The sequence below is a fragment of the Gopherus flavomarginatus genome, chromosome 2 (assembly GCF_025201925.1).
Source record: "Gopherus flavomarginatus isolate rGopFla2 chromosome 2, rGopFla2.mat.asm, whole genome shotgun sequence".
Classification (NCBI taxonomy): domain Eukaryota; kingdom Metazoa; phylum Chordata; order Testudines; family Testudinidae; genus Gopherus; species Gopherus flavomarginatus.
This window is the reverse complement of record NC_066618.1, coordinates 153,531,731-153,547,305: the sequence shown is the minus strand read 5'-3', so window position 1 is coordinate 153,547,305 and position 15,575 is coordinate 153,531,731.

The following is a 15,575-nucleotide window of genomic DNA, read 5'->3' as shown; positions in this document are numbered from 1 at the left end:
ACAGAACTGGTAATCACCCAGTGATCCACCCCTGTCGCCCATTCCCAGCTCCTGGCAAACAGAACTAACTAACTTTAGAAATCACCCGCTGTAAAGCAGTTAATGTACTTTATGAAGGAAGAAGTCTCTGTCTCCATCTCAAACTTCACTGAAACAGATTCTGCTTTGATGAAACAGCATTTTTTAACCAGCTTGGCTTCTCTTCCTGTACCCAACCAGGGCCCAATACAACAAATTTAACTGTGCACTAAAAGCACTAAAACTCTTAGAAGAAATGACAAACTTGTGCAACACAGCCTTTTCTATCATCAGTATTTTGGCTTCTTTCAGTTTGTTTGGCCCAGATAACAGGCAAATAGAGAAAAACACGGCTCAAATGCTGTTCTGTATATGAAAATGACCTTTTTGGTTTTTTGGGGTTTTTTTTACTGATACAAGGGAAAAATAATTCAGAACTCCCAAAGACATCAGCACGGGTTGGTTTGTTCATTTTTACTGATACAAGCAGAAAAAATCTAATTGTTCAGAACACTTCCATACATTTTGCCGTCAGCATAAAAATGGCCCAAACTATTTGTTGTTGGGGGTTTTTTTCCCCCCCAAAATGTGCTGGTTTTAAGGAGAAAAGTACAACGCAGTGACTTTCTATGCCAAGTTTTAAAGTGGAACAAATTATTATGGCACAGTGAAAGACGTCTGGAAACAGGATATTTTAAGTGCTGCCGGGGCCTCGACCACAGCGCCGCTAGCAGGCTGGCGTGAGGATAAATACCCTGAGCATTTGCGCTGACAGGAAGAGTTCTTCATTTTCAGAGGAGGTGAAACAGTGCAGATAAGTAAATGAAGGAGAACAGCCTGCGGCGCCTCCTGCTGCTCTGTTCTGGGAATTAGCTCTCCAGCCTTAGGAGCACTCTCTGCAGGCCAGTGTCCCGCTACCACTTGGCCCATATGTCCCTCCTGGACCCAGTGCCCTGTTAGCTGGGGTACTGCCCCCTGGCAGTAACCCCTTTCTCTCAGGGTCTCCCCTCCCCAGGGCACCCCCACCCACTATCCCAACCTCACCTCAGTATCAGGCTACTGCCAGTCATTGTCTAGCCCCCGCGCCCTGGGGCAGACTACAGTATCAGCCACTCATCACTGGCAAGGAGGGTTTGGACCTGATGCCTTTGCCTACCCCTGGGCTGCCCTCTGCAACCCCCAGTGCCTGTTGGCCTTGTGCTAGGCCGCAGCCTGGGGCTTTCCAGGCTGGAGCTCCCCAGCCCTCTCCTGAGCTGTTTTCCACCCCGAAGGGCAGGAGTGGGTAATCACCCCCCTACAAGCACGCACTGGTTTGACGTATAGCAAAGGCGGACCCTGCTGCACCAGTCTAGCAGTAATGGGGAGAGGAGAGAAGCAGGAGTGGGTTCTGAACACATGGAGAAGGAACACCAAGCGGAAAGGGTCTAGGCTAGAAGGATCTGCAGGCAGGGCTGGATTTAGGGGCAGGCAACCTCTTAAGTTCTTCAAAAGTTTAACGAATGAAGATGCTCCTCACCTGAGTACCATTTGGTCCTCCTGTTGGCAGGAGATCTGATTCTGCTCTCAAGGAAGATGGCATTCACCCCAGCACAGAGCCTATATACACCACTAATGTCTCCTTTGATCACGGGGCAACAGAGACAAGGTTACATGGTAAGTCAGTGGCAGAGTAGGTCTCCAGCCGCCCCATCCCACTCACCTTCCTTGGCTCACTCTGCCTCTCGAATACGCTTGTCATCTAGCGTACGGGCTTCAGTGGGGCACAGACTCAATGCGGGCCTTTTGCATAGGGGGTGAATTGCATCAGGCAACACTTTGAGGGAGTCATTTCTGATGCATCCCAGCGTGAGCAAGCACAGAATCCGACCCCTAGTGCCATCAGCTTCTTGTCACTGAAAGGTACCACACAAGCCAGATGGTGGGGTTGGTGGACCCAGAGGATGTTTGATGGTTGAAGCCTGACCCTGCAGCATTGCTGACTTTGGGATTGGTGATGGACCTTCGGGGAAGCCAGGACAGCTCTTGAGGGGCCCAAGGGACAGCAAATGGCAAACGGAGAGGCTATGTGATCACAGGAACAAGGATTGGGGCTTGGTCCTAGGACATCTATTCTTGGCTCTGCCACTGTTGTGCTACACGGTCTTGGACAAGTCACAGCCTCGCTCTGTGCCTCGGTTTCCCCAGCAGTAGAAGGGGCTCATGATTCTCACCCAGCTCCCAGGGCCCCTATTCTCTAACTGCAAGATTCAAATAAATCTCATTGGTTTCAAGAGAAAGAACAAGCTGAGAGTCCAGTTGGGCTTAAAACAGGAACGAACGGCACCCTGCACTGGGAGAGAAGGCCCTGGAGCTTGCCCTAGACGCTTTCCAATATCCCACCCCAGCCGACGCAGGGAAACGTACCGAGAAACCACCTCCTGGGCTCCTCACCAGAGTGGCCTGCCCGCTGCCCGGTTCACAGGCCACTGAAGTCAATGGGAGTCTTTCCTCTGTCTTCCTCAAGTGCTGGCCCAGCGCATCAGTACCACTCAGAGCATCACTAGGATAGGGGGACATTGAGACACAATGGAAGATGCTCCTTCCCATTAGAGGACTGAGTGTGCTGCCTCCATAGCCACTCCCGTCCTAGCCAGCTGAAGGGGCGAGTGGGACAAGCCCTGCCCGGCTGAGCAGCCACTTCAGCTTGCAAGGGTGCATGCTAGGAAAAGCCTAGTAGCCTGCCCGCATGCTAGGTGGCGGTGCGGACCCAGCTATGGTGCAGCGACTGTTCCGTAGCGTGCTTGGAGCTGTACGTCAAAGGCCCTTTTCCACCTCAGCTTACTGCACAATAAGTCTTTGTGTAGACAAGCCCTTGGTCACCCCCCAGACCAACACCCTGGGGTGCCCCCTCACTGGCTGCACTGGGGTTAGTTACACTGGCAGGCCAGTGTTTAACAAGGAGGCCTTGGTCCTCGCATGAAGGGAACTGAATGTCCAAAGTCACGTACTGTGTGTCTCTCTCTTTCTTTTTCTTCTCTCACTCTCTCCCCTTCCTTCTCTTCATCCCCTGCTTCTTTCAAAGCTTTCTTTCCACAGGTGACAATCACAGCATCACCCCACCTCTCTCTCTCTCCTGCCCTCATGACACTCCCTCTCCATGGTTAATTCAGGAAGATCCTTCACAGGCATCCGTTTTCAGCAATTTTGCAGTCCCCCTGGGTCAGAACCCCGCGTTTAGCCTGGGAGCGTCCCCTTTGCTCCAATTCTCAAGCATTCCGATACGTTTCTCCAGGGCACAATCAGTTCTTGAGTGCAGCATTTCTCTCTGCAAGTCTGATCCAACCATTCGGTCCCCAGGCTCCTGGCGCTAAGCTGCTCCACTCCACAATGTCCATGCAGATGTCTGTCTTACTAATTCCATCCTCGTCGCTCCTCAGTTAATTTTTTCCCAATGAATGTCATCCGTTCAGCCTCCCAGTTGGAAAATGACACAGCTCCTTCCCTCCCAAGACCTCAAAGCACTTTACAAAGAATCAGTAGATGAGTCTCACAAACCTGACCTGGGTTTTTACACCAGGGAAATTGAGGCACGGCAAGGCTAAGGGCAGAACTGGTTGAAAGTGTCTTGTCCAAATGGTTTTCACCATGATGGAATGTGGCTTTTTGGACAAAATGGAAATTTTTATGGGAAATGATTTTGTCAAATTTGGCGGGGGGGGGTCATCTAAATGTTCTGGGGTTTAAGCTAAGAATGGGGGGGCTTTTTTGGACAAAATCTTGAAGCATTTCAAAAAAATGAGAGGAAAATTAAAATATATTCATTTTTGTTGTGCTTTTTCAGGGGCGGGGATCTCGATGCGCCCTAGTTAATGGCCCCATCTCCGGAAGCCTTCAGCAAAGCCCCAACAGCGTGACGCAGGGAAGAAGCGTGAACAGGGAGTTGAGGGGGCTCACAGGTGCAGTTCCTCACTCCGTCGCCGGGAGCTGTGGTCTAGGGAGCACTGTCACGGCGCCCAGACAATCCCAGAGGTGTGCTCACTGGAGTGCTAGATATTAATCAGTTCAGAGAGGCACAGCCTCTTCCAATTTTCTTAATTTTTGGATTTAGGCGCTGGAGCTACTGACTCAGGAAATAGGAAAGCACTAATCTGATCATTAAAAGGCTTCGCTGGACTTGATTGAATGAGAGCCCAAACCTCTCCATAATACCTAGGCTGAGAACTCAGGTGTTGGTTCCAGGTGAGCGGTTTCTCCGAGATGAGGAAATTTCCTTTTTCCTGTCTGTAGCGCTCCGTGGCTGTTTGCAAGGCATCCTCTCAGCTAAAGGAGACCTGTTTCAGGAAAAGAACATTGAGCTTCTGCCCTGTTTTGTCCCAGGCCTGAAATAGTTGTTTATTCGTGTTCTATCACCGTAGCACCTTGAGGCACCAGTCAGGATTGGGGCCGCACCGTGCTCGGCACTGTACACACTTGTTATGCAAAGACAGCCTCTGCTCCAAAGAGTTTACAATCATCCTGCTTGCTTTTGTTTGATCTTCGAGAAATAGCAAGTTCCACCATCTCTATTTTTGCCAGAGATAAATCTTTCTCAGCCCTCCATTCAAGCAGTTGGGCTGGCAAATCTTTCACCAAGAGCTCTTTCCTTCTCACTGTTTACCGAGCATTTGAGTTAAATAATGCTTACCCAAATGACAGAGTTTTGATAAGCCTGACTGAACCTCCAAAAAAAACCCACCTTTCCCTCTCAAATTCTGGTTTTGATGTCAAACCCAGCTGCCCAGAGATCCTTCCAGGAAAGGGGATAAAATATGATTTTCTGATGTCAAAAGACAAGTCAATTACTATTATTTTTAAAACACCTTTTAGGTCTTTTTTAAGCATCGTAAAACCAGAGTTTTATTTTCCTGTGTGGGTCCCTTTCAATTCTGAAGCCGTTTGATGAAATTTTAAATAACAACAATGTTAATCATTTTAGCACTGGTCAGTTTTTGCAAAAACACCCAGTGGGATTGTGGGCGGGACCTGGAATTGTGGGCGGGACCTGGAATTGTGGGCAGAGTTTGAGAGGCGATACCTTCTTTATTCCATCCCAGGTTATACTAAAACTCACTAAATGACCTTGAGCTCACCTTTCTGAGTCTCAACTTCTCCAGGAGATGTGATCCAGTGGTTAGCACACTAGGCTGCTACAGAGTCCCTGTGTGACCTCAGTTCCCCATCTGTACAATGGTGATAACAACACAGCCCTAGCTCACAGAGGTGTTGAGAGGATAAATATATTAAAGATGGCGAGGTGTTCAAACATTACAGGGACAGGAGCCATGTAAGATTTGTCTCATCTGATGATATTCACTAGCTCATGAGAGAGGTGTTAATATTACTATTTAGCTTCTATCTAATACTGGTCATCAGTGGATCGCAAAGAGCTTTACAAAGCAATATCATTTTACAGATGGGGAAACTGAGTCACAGAGCATGACTTGCAGGCAGTGGCAGGAATTGAACCCGGATCACACCTGATGGGTTGGATGGGCTTGAGGCGGAATTAACTAATATTTGTTAATCACGCGCAGATCCTTGGATGGGAGGCAAATGTTCTGAATAATCTTATCACCGGCTCTCACAGAAGGATCTTCACCTAGCAGAACAAGAACCAATGGCTGGAAGTTGAAGCCAGACAACTTCAAATTACAACTAAGGCACCAAGTTTTAACAGTGAAGGTGATTAGCCAGTAGTGCTGCCGGGAGTGATGGATTCTCCATCTATGTTTTCATAGGAAGGGTGGATGGCTTTCTGGAAGCTAGGCTTGATTCAGACACAGGTCACTGGCTCAGTCCAGGGGCAACAGGCTGAAATGCTCCAGCCTGTGATATGCAGGAGGTCCCTTCTAGCCTTAAAACCTGAGAATCAAATCTAAGAATCTCATCTCCCTACATCCACCACCACAAAACCAAATGCACTCTGCTTTGCCTTCTCCTAGGTACTGCTGGTCAATATATCAGAAAGGAGAAAGAACCCACTCAACATCGCAGGGAAAAACAACTCCAAAATAGCAGCCATCGACTGCATGTTCCCTCCAATAATAACCCCAAGAATCAATGAGCAACAAGAGCTTTTGAAGCTCCCAGAGCAGTGACTCTGCCTTCGATCCCGCTCTGGAAGGATAATGAATGGTCCTGACAGGACTCTGGAGATGTGATAGATGCCTAGAGTAGAACCACTCGTGGGGCCTTTAAATAAAATCCGCTCAAGAGCTTGGAGAATCCGAAGACAAACGTATCCATCCGGGGCCAGATTCTGGTCTCACATATGCTGGTGGAAATCCAGAGTAACTTCACTGACATCAATGGAGTTAACTCTGGATTTACACGGGGGTCAGCGAGATGCTAATCCGGCCCATATGCAAAACTTTGTGCACCAGGGTTGCAGGGGTGCCTAGATTTCACGCTGGCCTTCTGCCCAGTGGTGAATTTCACCCTTCTCATATACAGACCTGACACTTTTCATTCCCACCTGACCTAATAGAAGGCAGTGCCCTTGTTTTTTAAACAGAAGATCAGAGATGCTATCTAGCGGGGTAGCAAAACTGCGGCTCTTTTATCATTAAAGTGCGGCTCACACCTCCCGCATTCTCTGCCTACCAGATGGGGGTGGGGCTAGGGGCTTGTGCAAGAGATAACTGGTCCCTGCTGGGGGGGGGGGGCACCATTTAAAGATTCGACCCCCCCCCCGCCAACAGCCTGAGTCACACACCTCCAGGCACGCCCCCCTCCCCCCTTTACCCTCAGCGGCCTCATCCTGCAGCTCCCAGGTATTAGCAGCGGCAAACACCTGGGAGCTGCTGGGAGGAGCCACTGGCTCCAGCAGCTGCCTGGCAGGGAGGGAGCCTGGTGGCACTATGTGATGGAGTGGGGCCAGCAAACCCTGGCAAAAACGTGCCACCCCATGCATCACCTCTGGCTTCTTCCCAGTGGAGTAGGGGCTCTTGGGGTACACCTAGTTGGGGCTCGGAGCTTCAGCCCCAGCAGGTGCCTCCTGCAGGGCTGAAACCCCAAGTCCCGGCTCATGAACTTCCGAAGATTGGCGCATGTGGCTCAGAGGGTCAGTACATTTGGTCCCCCTGCCAGACAGAAGGGATTTTGCAGGGCTGGTATATTGCACACACTCGGCCTCTCAAATTTAGTCATTGATATTGTAATATAAGATTATCAAAAGAGACTTGTGATTTTGGGGGGCCAACCTCAGACACTTTAATGTTCAGAAATTGCTGAACACCGGCCCTAGGGAAAAGAGGCTCCACCCACCCCACAAAAACCCCAGCAGCATGGTGGCATCCAGAATCTTGGCCTCTAACCATCTGTGATTTCATTACAGGCTATTTGAGCTCTTGGCAAACCTCAGCCCACCTCCCCCCCCCCCCCCCCCGCCTCAATGCAAGAAATAGATATTTCGTCCCATTTACCAGGTGGAGCGATCAAATGCAGAGACATTGATCCAAAGTGCCTTCAATAGATGTCTCCGATTTTGGGTGCTCAAGGTGCCAGATCCATCGTTAGGCACCTAATTAAGCAGCCAGTGAACTGAATGGCAGAGGTAGTTGCTCAGCAGCTCTGCAGATTAGGCCCCGGTTGGCTCAAATTAGGAATCCCAAAATGAAGGCACTCAAAATTAGAGGGCGCTTTCGACAACGTGGGTTTGACTCTCCCAGGGTCTGGCAACAAGCAAGTGGCGCAGTCGAGGCTAGAATCCAGCTGTCCTGGCTCTCACCCGGTCCACTGCTCCAAGCACTAAAAACTGCACTCCTGATGCTAACTGGGCTCTGAAGCCCACATCCTCAAAAGTATTTAGGTATGGGTGAGCCAAAGATCACGGCCTCTAACAGCCAGAAACAGGCACTGGATCACAGGGGATGGATCGCTTGATAAATTGCCGGGTTCTGTTCGCTCCCCTCCTTCCTGTTCTTATGCATGTTCTTACACTGCAAGTGAGATGCAGAATAGGCAAAAGAACCCAGGTATCCTAGCATCTCTTGGCTCCACGGTGCAGAGCCCTGGCACCTCTGGGCTTGCCGCGTCACTTACGAAAGCAAAAAAATTGCTCAAGGCCCTAGCACCTGTTTCATTACAAACTCAGCACTGCCAGGCTCCAGTCAGCACCATTCTCTAAGCCATGAGAACACACTGCCCCCTGTTGGCTGCGTAACAGATGCCCAAACCGTAACAGGCTTTTTAAGCAAATTGATGCAAGAGCAGGGGAATGAGAAGCGAATGGAGCAGAGACAGGCAGCAGCTATTGCTGGGGACAGAACTGCTCTGCTTAATTCAAGCAGGATTAGAAGACATGTCAGCTGAAGCATTAAAGTCAAGTTTTTTAATGATTTCATTTGAGGCAAATGGCATCTTGCAAGCACAGCTGAATTTAAAAAAAAAATTTTTTTAAATCCACTCCAGAGAAAGGCCAAACTGGGAAGTCACTGAAATAGTTTGCAAAATTGAAACTCCAGAGAAAGACAAGGGAGTCTTAACAACAAAATTGGAGCAGTCATGAGCTCTCTTTAATTGTATCTGGTTCCGATTCAGGAGCAAAAAACCGTCGAATTAAGGTAGCAATTTACCACCTGACTCACAAAGCTTGATGTTTTAACCATCTTGTGGGCTGGAGTTGAAATGCTTTCGTTTAAGTGCAGTTGGGAGCTTTTTATCCCTTAATAGTTGTCTTTCAAAAAATAAAGCAGCAGTTTGACTTATTTATTTTAAAGAGAGAGAAGCAGGAGGGAGGGAGGAAGGATGTTTGGAAAACCAGCTGACTTAGTGCATTGTAAATGCCAAGGGCTTTATTGTGTGACTGGCTGATGGCTTAGAAGAGTTAGGGAGACAATATCGGTTTCTGGAGACATAGTCCCAGCCCTGGGAGGGGAGGGGAGTCTAGTGGTTAGAGCAGGAGGGTCCGGTTCTATTCCCTGTTGTACAAGAGTCATGCAGTTTAATGGTTCAGGCAGGAGGCTGGGAGACAGGACGCCTGGGTTCTATTCCCAGCTCTGCCATCGCATGCCCTGCAACCTTGGGCAAGTCTGTGCCTCAGTTTCCCCCTCTGAAAAACAGCCATGCTGCCAGCCCACCCTTGCAAAGCCCTTCAGGTAAAAGGATCTTTTCCATATAGTAAGTGCAAAGGGGGGGGGGAAAGCTTCTATCCATGGGGCTCGGCTCAACTCTCCTCTGGCCTTCAATCCTCCCTCCCCAACCAGGAAAGGTGCCATGGGTGATCCAAGGACCCCAGGCAGCCCTCCAATTGCCCCTTGCTCCGAAGCAGCTGCCAGAGACAAACACAGGGCTAGCTGGGGCCTAATGTAGTCTTATGCTTCCTACCCGCCAGTCATTGTGGCTGTGCTGAGAAGGCCCTGGGCTCCCTCCCTGGCAAAACAAGGATCCTCCTTGAGCCTGGAAAGAAGAGCGCTAACTGAACGGATGCCGACACACATCTGCTCTGGATGCCCTTTCCACATTAGTTCCCCCGCTTCGCCCCTCTCCCCCATTGTTCCCTGGTGAACAGCAGATTTTCTCAGCACTTACGCAGTACAACACTCAGAGCCTTTGTGAAGCGAAGGGCTGAAAGGACAGGAGAGACACGAGCCGTGCGACGCAAGAGCCAGCCAGCCACGTGGGCAGTGCTGAATCATCCCCAGCAGGCGGGGCAATGAAAAGAAAAATCCACTCAATGCCCAGTGGCAGGGTCAAGTGGGCTGGCAATTGGAAAAAGAGAGGCAGCGTGATTGCGTGGCCAGGGCAATTGGGACACCTGGGCTCCCCTCCCAGCTCTTCTGCATGGCCTTGGGCAAGTGACTCGGTTTCCCTCCCTCCACCGCCTCTATCTATTTACCGTAAGCTCTTTGGGGCAGGGCCAATCTCTCACTGCGTGTCTGTGCAGTGCCTCGCACAATGGGCCCCTGATTTCAGTTGGGCGCTATTGTAACGTACGTTATTAACCCAGGCAACCTCCAGTGAGGGTGTTGAAGCCTGCTGGGAAAGACAAGCAACAACAGGCCATGGATAAGTGCAAAATCCTTCCAGCTGCAATCACTGATGCCTGATGCTCTGGCCCATGATTCTGGGCCAAATATCTATCCCTGTGCAGAAAGCCCCCAAAGTCCTCAAAATAAGGCTCAAATGGGACAGATGTAATGAAGTTCATCTGGGTCAGACCAGGGACCTTCAGAATTAAAAGCAGGAGCCGCAGCAACTCGGGCTGAGGGCCTATCCCGCTAACGCCCGTGCCTCTGCTTAATTCTGCACACAGGAGCAACCCCTGTCAGCGCACAGGCTTCAGCGTTTTGCAGGATCAGGACCCCTCCGGGCAGCAAACTTGGATCCTCTGTGGGTGAGGCACTGAGGGGTTGGGAACACACATGCCACAAGGTACGACTTCAGTGGACCTCAAAGCAGTGCGTGCTGGCCCTACACTCAAGGGTGGGATGGAATTTCAACCTAGAAGCACATGAAATCCTGGCACTCCCCGGCTAAGGGGAAAAACTTCTGCAGAAGTCCCTTCTTAAAATATTTGCTGCCCAGCACTCACAAGCCCTGCTCCACAGCATCAAGCAAGTCACTCCATGTATGTCTACGCTGCACACTAACCCCAGGCTCTGACTCAGGTTTCAGCCCAAGACCCGCTTCCATCCACACACACAACCAGACTGACTCAGATCAGCAAGCACTTAGGGCCCAGATCCTAGGACTCTGCTAGAGGGGTGAGTCAGAGCCCAAGTCCGAGTGTGGTTCAGGTCCAAGCCCTGTCGTTTTGCAATGTGGACACAGCTCAAGCTGCACACCTGAGTCAGAAGGGTTGCGTAGTGCAGAATGGACATGTTAGCTCAGCTGAGACCCGGGTCCAGCAATTGTAAACCCTGGGTTACAATGCAGTGTGGATGCTCAACTGCAGGATCAGAAACACAGAGTCCACAGACCCGGGTTTACAATGCAGTGTAGTAAAACATTCTTATGCAACAACAACAGCTCTCTGCTTATACAGATGGAGATCTCCCTCTTGTTCCCATGGGGAGGTCTCACCTACCATTAGCGTGGGGCCAACTCTCACAAGTCTCACAGGAGTTGATCTTTTTCTTAAAGCCTCAGGTCCTGGAGTCACGTGAGAATCTCAGCTTGCTTTTTTTTTTTTAAAGCAAATTTCAAGTCCTTGTTGTTGCAGAGAAAATGAGACCTGAAGGTGACAGAACTGCTCAAAAACCAGGCGAGGAATACAACGAGCCCACCTTTACCAAAAAAAAAAAAAAAAAGTCACAAATTTTAAACCAGTCTTGTGATTGCTGAGGTCTGACTCATGTCTACTGAACGCATAGGCCTGACAGTGTTGTATCAGGGATCTCTCACCTGGAATGAACCCCTGAGAGGTCTTTTGCCTGCTGTCTCCGAGACAGGCCATTATGTGGTTTCTAGCTGTATGTTCTTTTGTGCAAAAGCACAATACGGTAACAAAGCATCCCTACACTGCACAGCATAGCAGCTCCAAACACATGGAGACAGCAGGGATGCAACGCAGACCCTCCTGCTACAGCATGCCAGGCTCCATCCACTTGAGCTAAGGGAGAATCACCACAAGCCCAAAGCCATATAGGGGCCTATGACACACAGATGAGCAGTTTTGCTTCCCTCCAGCAGAGGGCAGCGATACATCAGTTTAACACAGATGAGAGAGACTGTACTACTTACAGCATTCTATTTAATTAGTTAATTAGCTTGGACCACACAAAATCACCTCTGGGACAGAAAGTAGCAGCTGTTTAAATTAGCACAGCAATGCTACGTGACAGCTTAGGACAGGAAGCAATGAACTAATTGTTCAGCAGGGGGTATTCTAGCTAGGAAGACCCTAAGTGCATACCTGGGAATTTGGCTGGACTGACACCCAAGCAAACATCCTCGCAGTCTTTCTAAGGAGCTTTCATTTGCAATCTCATTTAAAATACAGCCCCTCCATCAGCACAGCACCCCCTAGCGCCATGTCGAGGCAGTGGGGTCAGCACTAACTAAAGGAGGAGATTGTCCCGTACTGAGCCACTGCCTTGTTCCCTGCATGACAGCACCCCCTAGTTCTACACTGGGACATTGGGGGGGGGGTCAGCATTCAGCAGGGACAGCGCCCTCTACTGTGCCACAGCTCCCCTGAGGTCGGGCAGACTGAACAAGAAGGATGAGTGTCTCTTGCCAACCCCCCCCCAGCACTGTTTCTTCGCAGGTCTGACCCTGCAAGACTTGTGAGCATTATGGGCTCACGGCACCGAGTCACGAACGTGAGGACATGGCTTTCTATGTGTGCCCCCCACAATACAAGCCTGTCCTCAAAGCGCACACACACACAATTCCATTCTGTGGTTCCTTAAATGACACGCTGTATTTCAGTTCTCCCAGGGACCTGGGAGGATGAGAGGCTAAACATCAAGCAGCCTGATTGAAATTGGCCTTGGTCGCCAACACCTTTTCTGAATTATCATTGATAATTCTACCATTTCTATCCAGTAACGGACCAATACCACTGTCGGGATTTTTTTCTTCTCAATGTACTTTTTTTTTAAAAATCCTTATTGTCCTTAACTCTGCCCACCAAAGATCTCTCCTTGTGTCCCTTTGCTTCCCTTATCAATTCTGTGAGGATGTGGTATCTCTGCCACTGGCAATGCGATCAAGGCTGGCTAGCTGCAGCTGAATATGCTCTGTCTGTCCGTTCTAGGTTCAGTCTGAAGTCCCTTGCAGGGCTGGGCAAACCTCACCTAATAGATCTGGGTTTGCCAAACCACCTTATAGCCATATTTCCTCTTGTGATTTAAATCCCACTCTCTCTGCCAGGGTAATTAAATTGTGCTAATTTGGAGGGAGTTCTTAAATCTCCAGCTGCTGGAGCCCTGTGATTAAGTAAGAATCCCAGTTTGGGGGGCAAAGGGGGCTGGTAAGTTTCTCATCCTTGTAGCTGTGGCTAAAAATCTGGAAATGGCTCAGAAACCAGAAGGCACAAAATAAAACTCAAACCCCACATTCACTGTCATGGAAAATCGCATGCCTCATAAGACAATCTCAGGATTTCAGGGGGACCCAACTCATGATTATTGGACGTTTGGAGCTGGCCTGGCTGGTTCTGTCAGAAGCTCAGCTGGCAAAAGCACCATATGGCCAAAGTGAGTGTTCAGCAGTCACACGCCTAGCCTGAGAAATCCTGAGCCTGGCTTAAAAATCATTGGCTTTTAAACAACAACACATTTGCAATTCTTCCCTCCCCACCCCCATTCTGTTTCTGAGCCACAGAGTCATGGAGTTTGAGGCCAAAAGAGACCACTAGATTAGTTGGAGGCTACCAACCATGGGGAGTGGGTAAAGCTTCCCCTGGGGTAGCCCCGCTTCCTGTCCCTCCTCTTCAGTCCATGGCCCCGCCCACACCCCAGCCCAGGCCCTGCCCCTACCCCGCTGCCCGTCACCGTGTCCATCCTCTCCTCTCCCCTCCCCCGTGAAACCCCCACCGCTCGTGCTCTCCGCATCTCTCTTCTCCTCCACCCCTCTCCCTTTACGGGGTGCTGGGTTCAGGAGGGATGCAGCAAGCACCTCTGAAGAGGGGGGATGTGGAGTGGAGGGTCTCACCAGGCAGCAGTGGGCAGTGGGAGACTTGGGGAAGGGAACGGGAAAGAGCTTGAATTCCTGGGTCCACTGTTAGCTACTGGGTAACCTTGGGCAGGTCACTGCACTGTTCTGTGCCTCAGTTTCCCCATCTGTAAAATATTGATCTCTTTTGTAAAATGCTTGGAGACCTCCCAGTGAAAAGTACCATCTGAGAACTAGGTCTCTCTGCTCCTCTCCTCCTGTCACGCTTGCTGTGAGGTGTCTTTTCACTTTGCCCTGTTTTTCACCCTATTTTCCCTGCCCACACTGGAGCCCCCACCCATTCTCTGTGTCCTGCTCCCTTTCCCCCGAGCCCCACCCATATTGCTTTTGTAAGTCAATCCTTAGGGCAGGGGTGGCCAACCTGGGGCTTCAGAAGTTAACATGCGGCTCCTTGTCTAGGCACCGACTCCGGGCTGGAGCTACAGGTGCCAACTTTCCAATGTGCTGAGGTGTGCTCACTGCTCAACCTGGCCCTGCCCCCACTCCACCCCTCCCCTGAGCCTGCTGTGCCCTCGCTCCTCCCTTCCTCCCCAGAGCCTCCTGCACGCCACGAAACAGCTGCTCGGGAGGGAGGGGGAGGCGCTGATTGGCAGGGCTGCTGGTGGGTGGGAGGTGCTGGGAACTGATGAGGGGCTGCTGACATACACAGGTGCCAACTTTCTCCAGTGCTGGTGGGTGCCTGAACCCCCCCTACCCCTTTCCCCACCCCGGCCCCACCTCTTCCCCCAGCACGCAGTGTTCCCCCTCCTCCCCCTTCCCTCCCTGCCCCGCGATTAGCTGTTTCGCGGTGCAAGTTCTGGGAGGGAGGGGGGGAGAAGCAGGACTCGGCGGCGTGCTTGCAGAGGAGGCGGAGGCCAACTGGAGCAGGGGGGCAGGGCCACAGGGAGCCCCAGAGCACCCACGGAGTCGGCGCCTATGCTGACGTATTACTGTGGCTCTTTGGCAATGTACATTGGTAAATTCTGGCTCCTTCTCAGGCTCAGGGTGGCCACCCCTGCCTTAGGGGATGTCTACACTACAGAGTCTACAGCAGCAGCTAAGCTGGTGTGGCGTAGACACTTGCTCTTGCCCCCCTCAAGAGGAAGATGGAAAAATTCTTCCACCAGCCCAGCAGTGTCTACTTAGGTTGGCTTAACTGTATCTCTCAAGGAGGTGAATTTTTCAGACCCCGGAGCAACGTAGCTAGGTGTAGACCCAGGGCTCAATCATTCAGAGGCAGGCTTCCTTTTTACCATACCCAGCTCCCATTAGCAACAGAGTGACACCAGTTACTAAGGCACCTCTGCGGGGCTGCTCAGTCTGGGACTGTTCTCCTTCCCACCAGTGCAGCAGCTCTATCAGCAGCACCGGGGCTAACCCAGCCGTGGACTGGCATAGCCAAGAGCAGAATTTGCCTCTCTGGATTTAGTTTCTTCACCTCTTTCAGTGCAAAGCAGGTGTGCTAAGGGCTCCGGACAGAGTCCCCAGGCTGCTGCAGAGACGTGGGGCAAGAGAGAGATTGGACAAAAGACTTAGGCTGTGCTTCTTTTGCACGGAAAGTGCAGCCCAAGGGAGCGAAGGACAAAGGTGGCTTTAAGATGCCTTTGCATTCTTGGGATTCCAGTCTGTTCTGGGAGCCAAAATGCCCCTGGCATAAATTAGAGCAACCCCAAGGGGGTTCTACTAGGTGGTAGCCTCCCAAGGGCTGCTCTGTGAGCCAGGCTCTCCAGCTCTATCTGTGGCACCATATCACTGGAATCGCTCACAGGCTGTAATGTATTTATCCTCACCCAGCCCTGGGAGGCAGGGCAGTGCTATTAGTCCCTTTGTACATAAAGGGAAGCGAGGCCCAAAAAGACTAAGGGACTTGATCAAGGCTAAACAAGGAGTCTGTAGCAGAACCCAGGCTCCCCAGTTCCACTGAGCTGCCCTTCCTG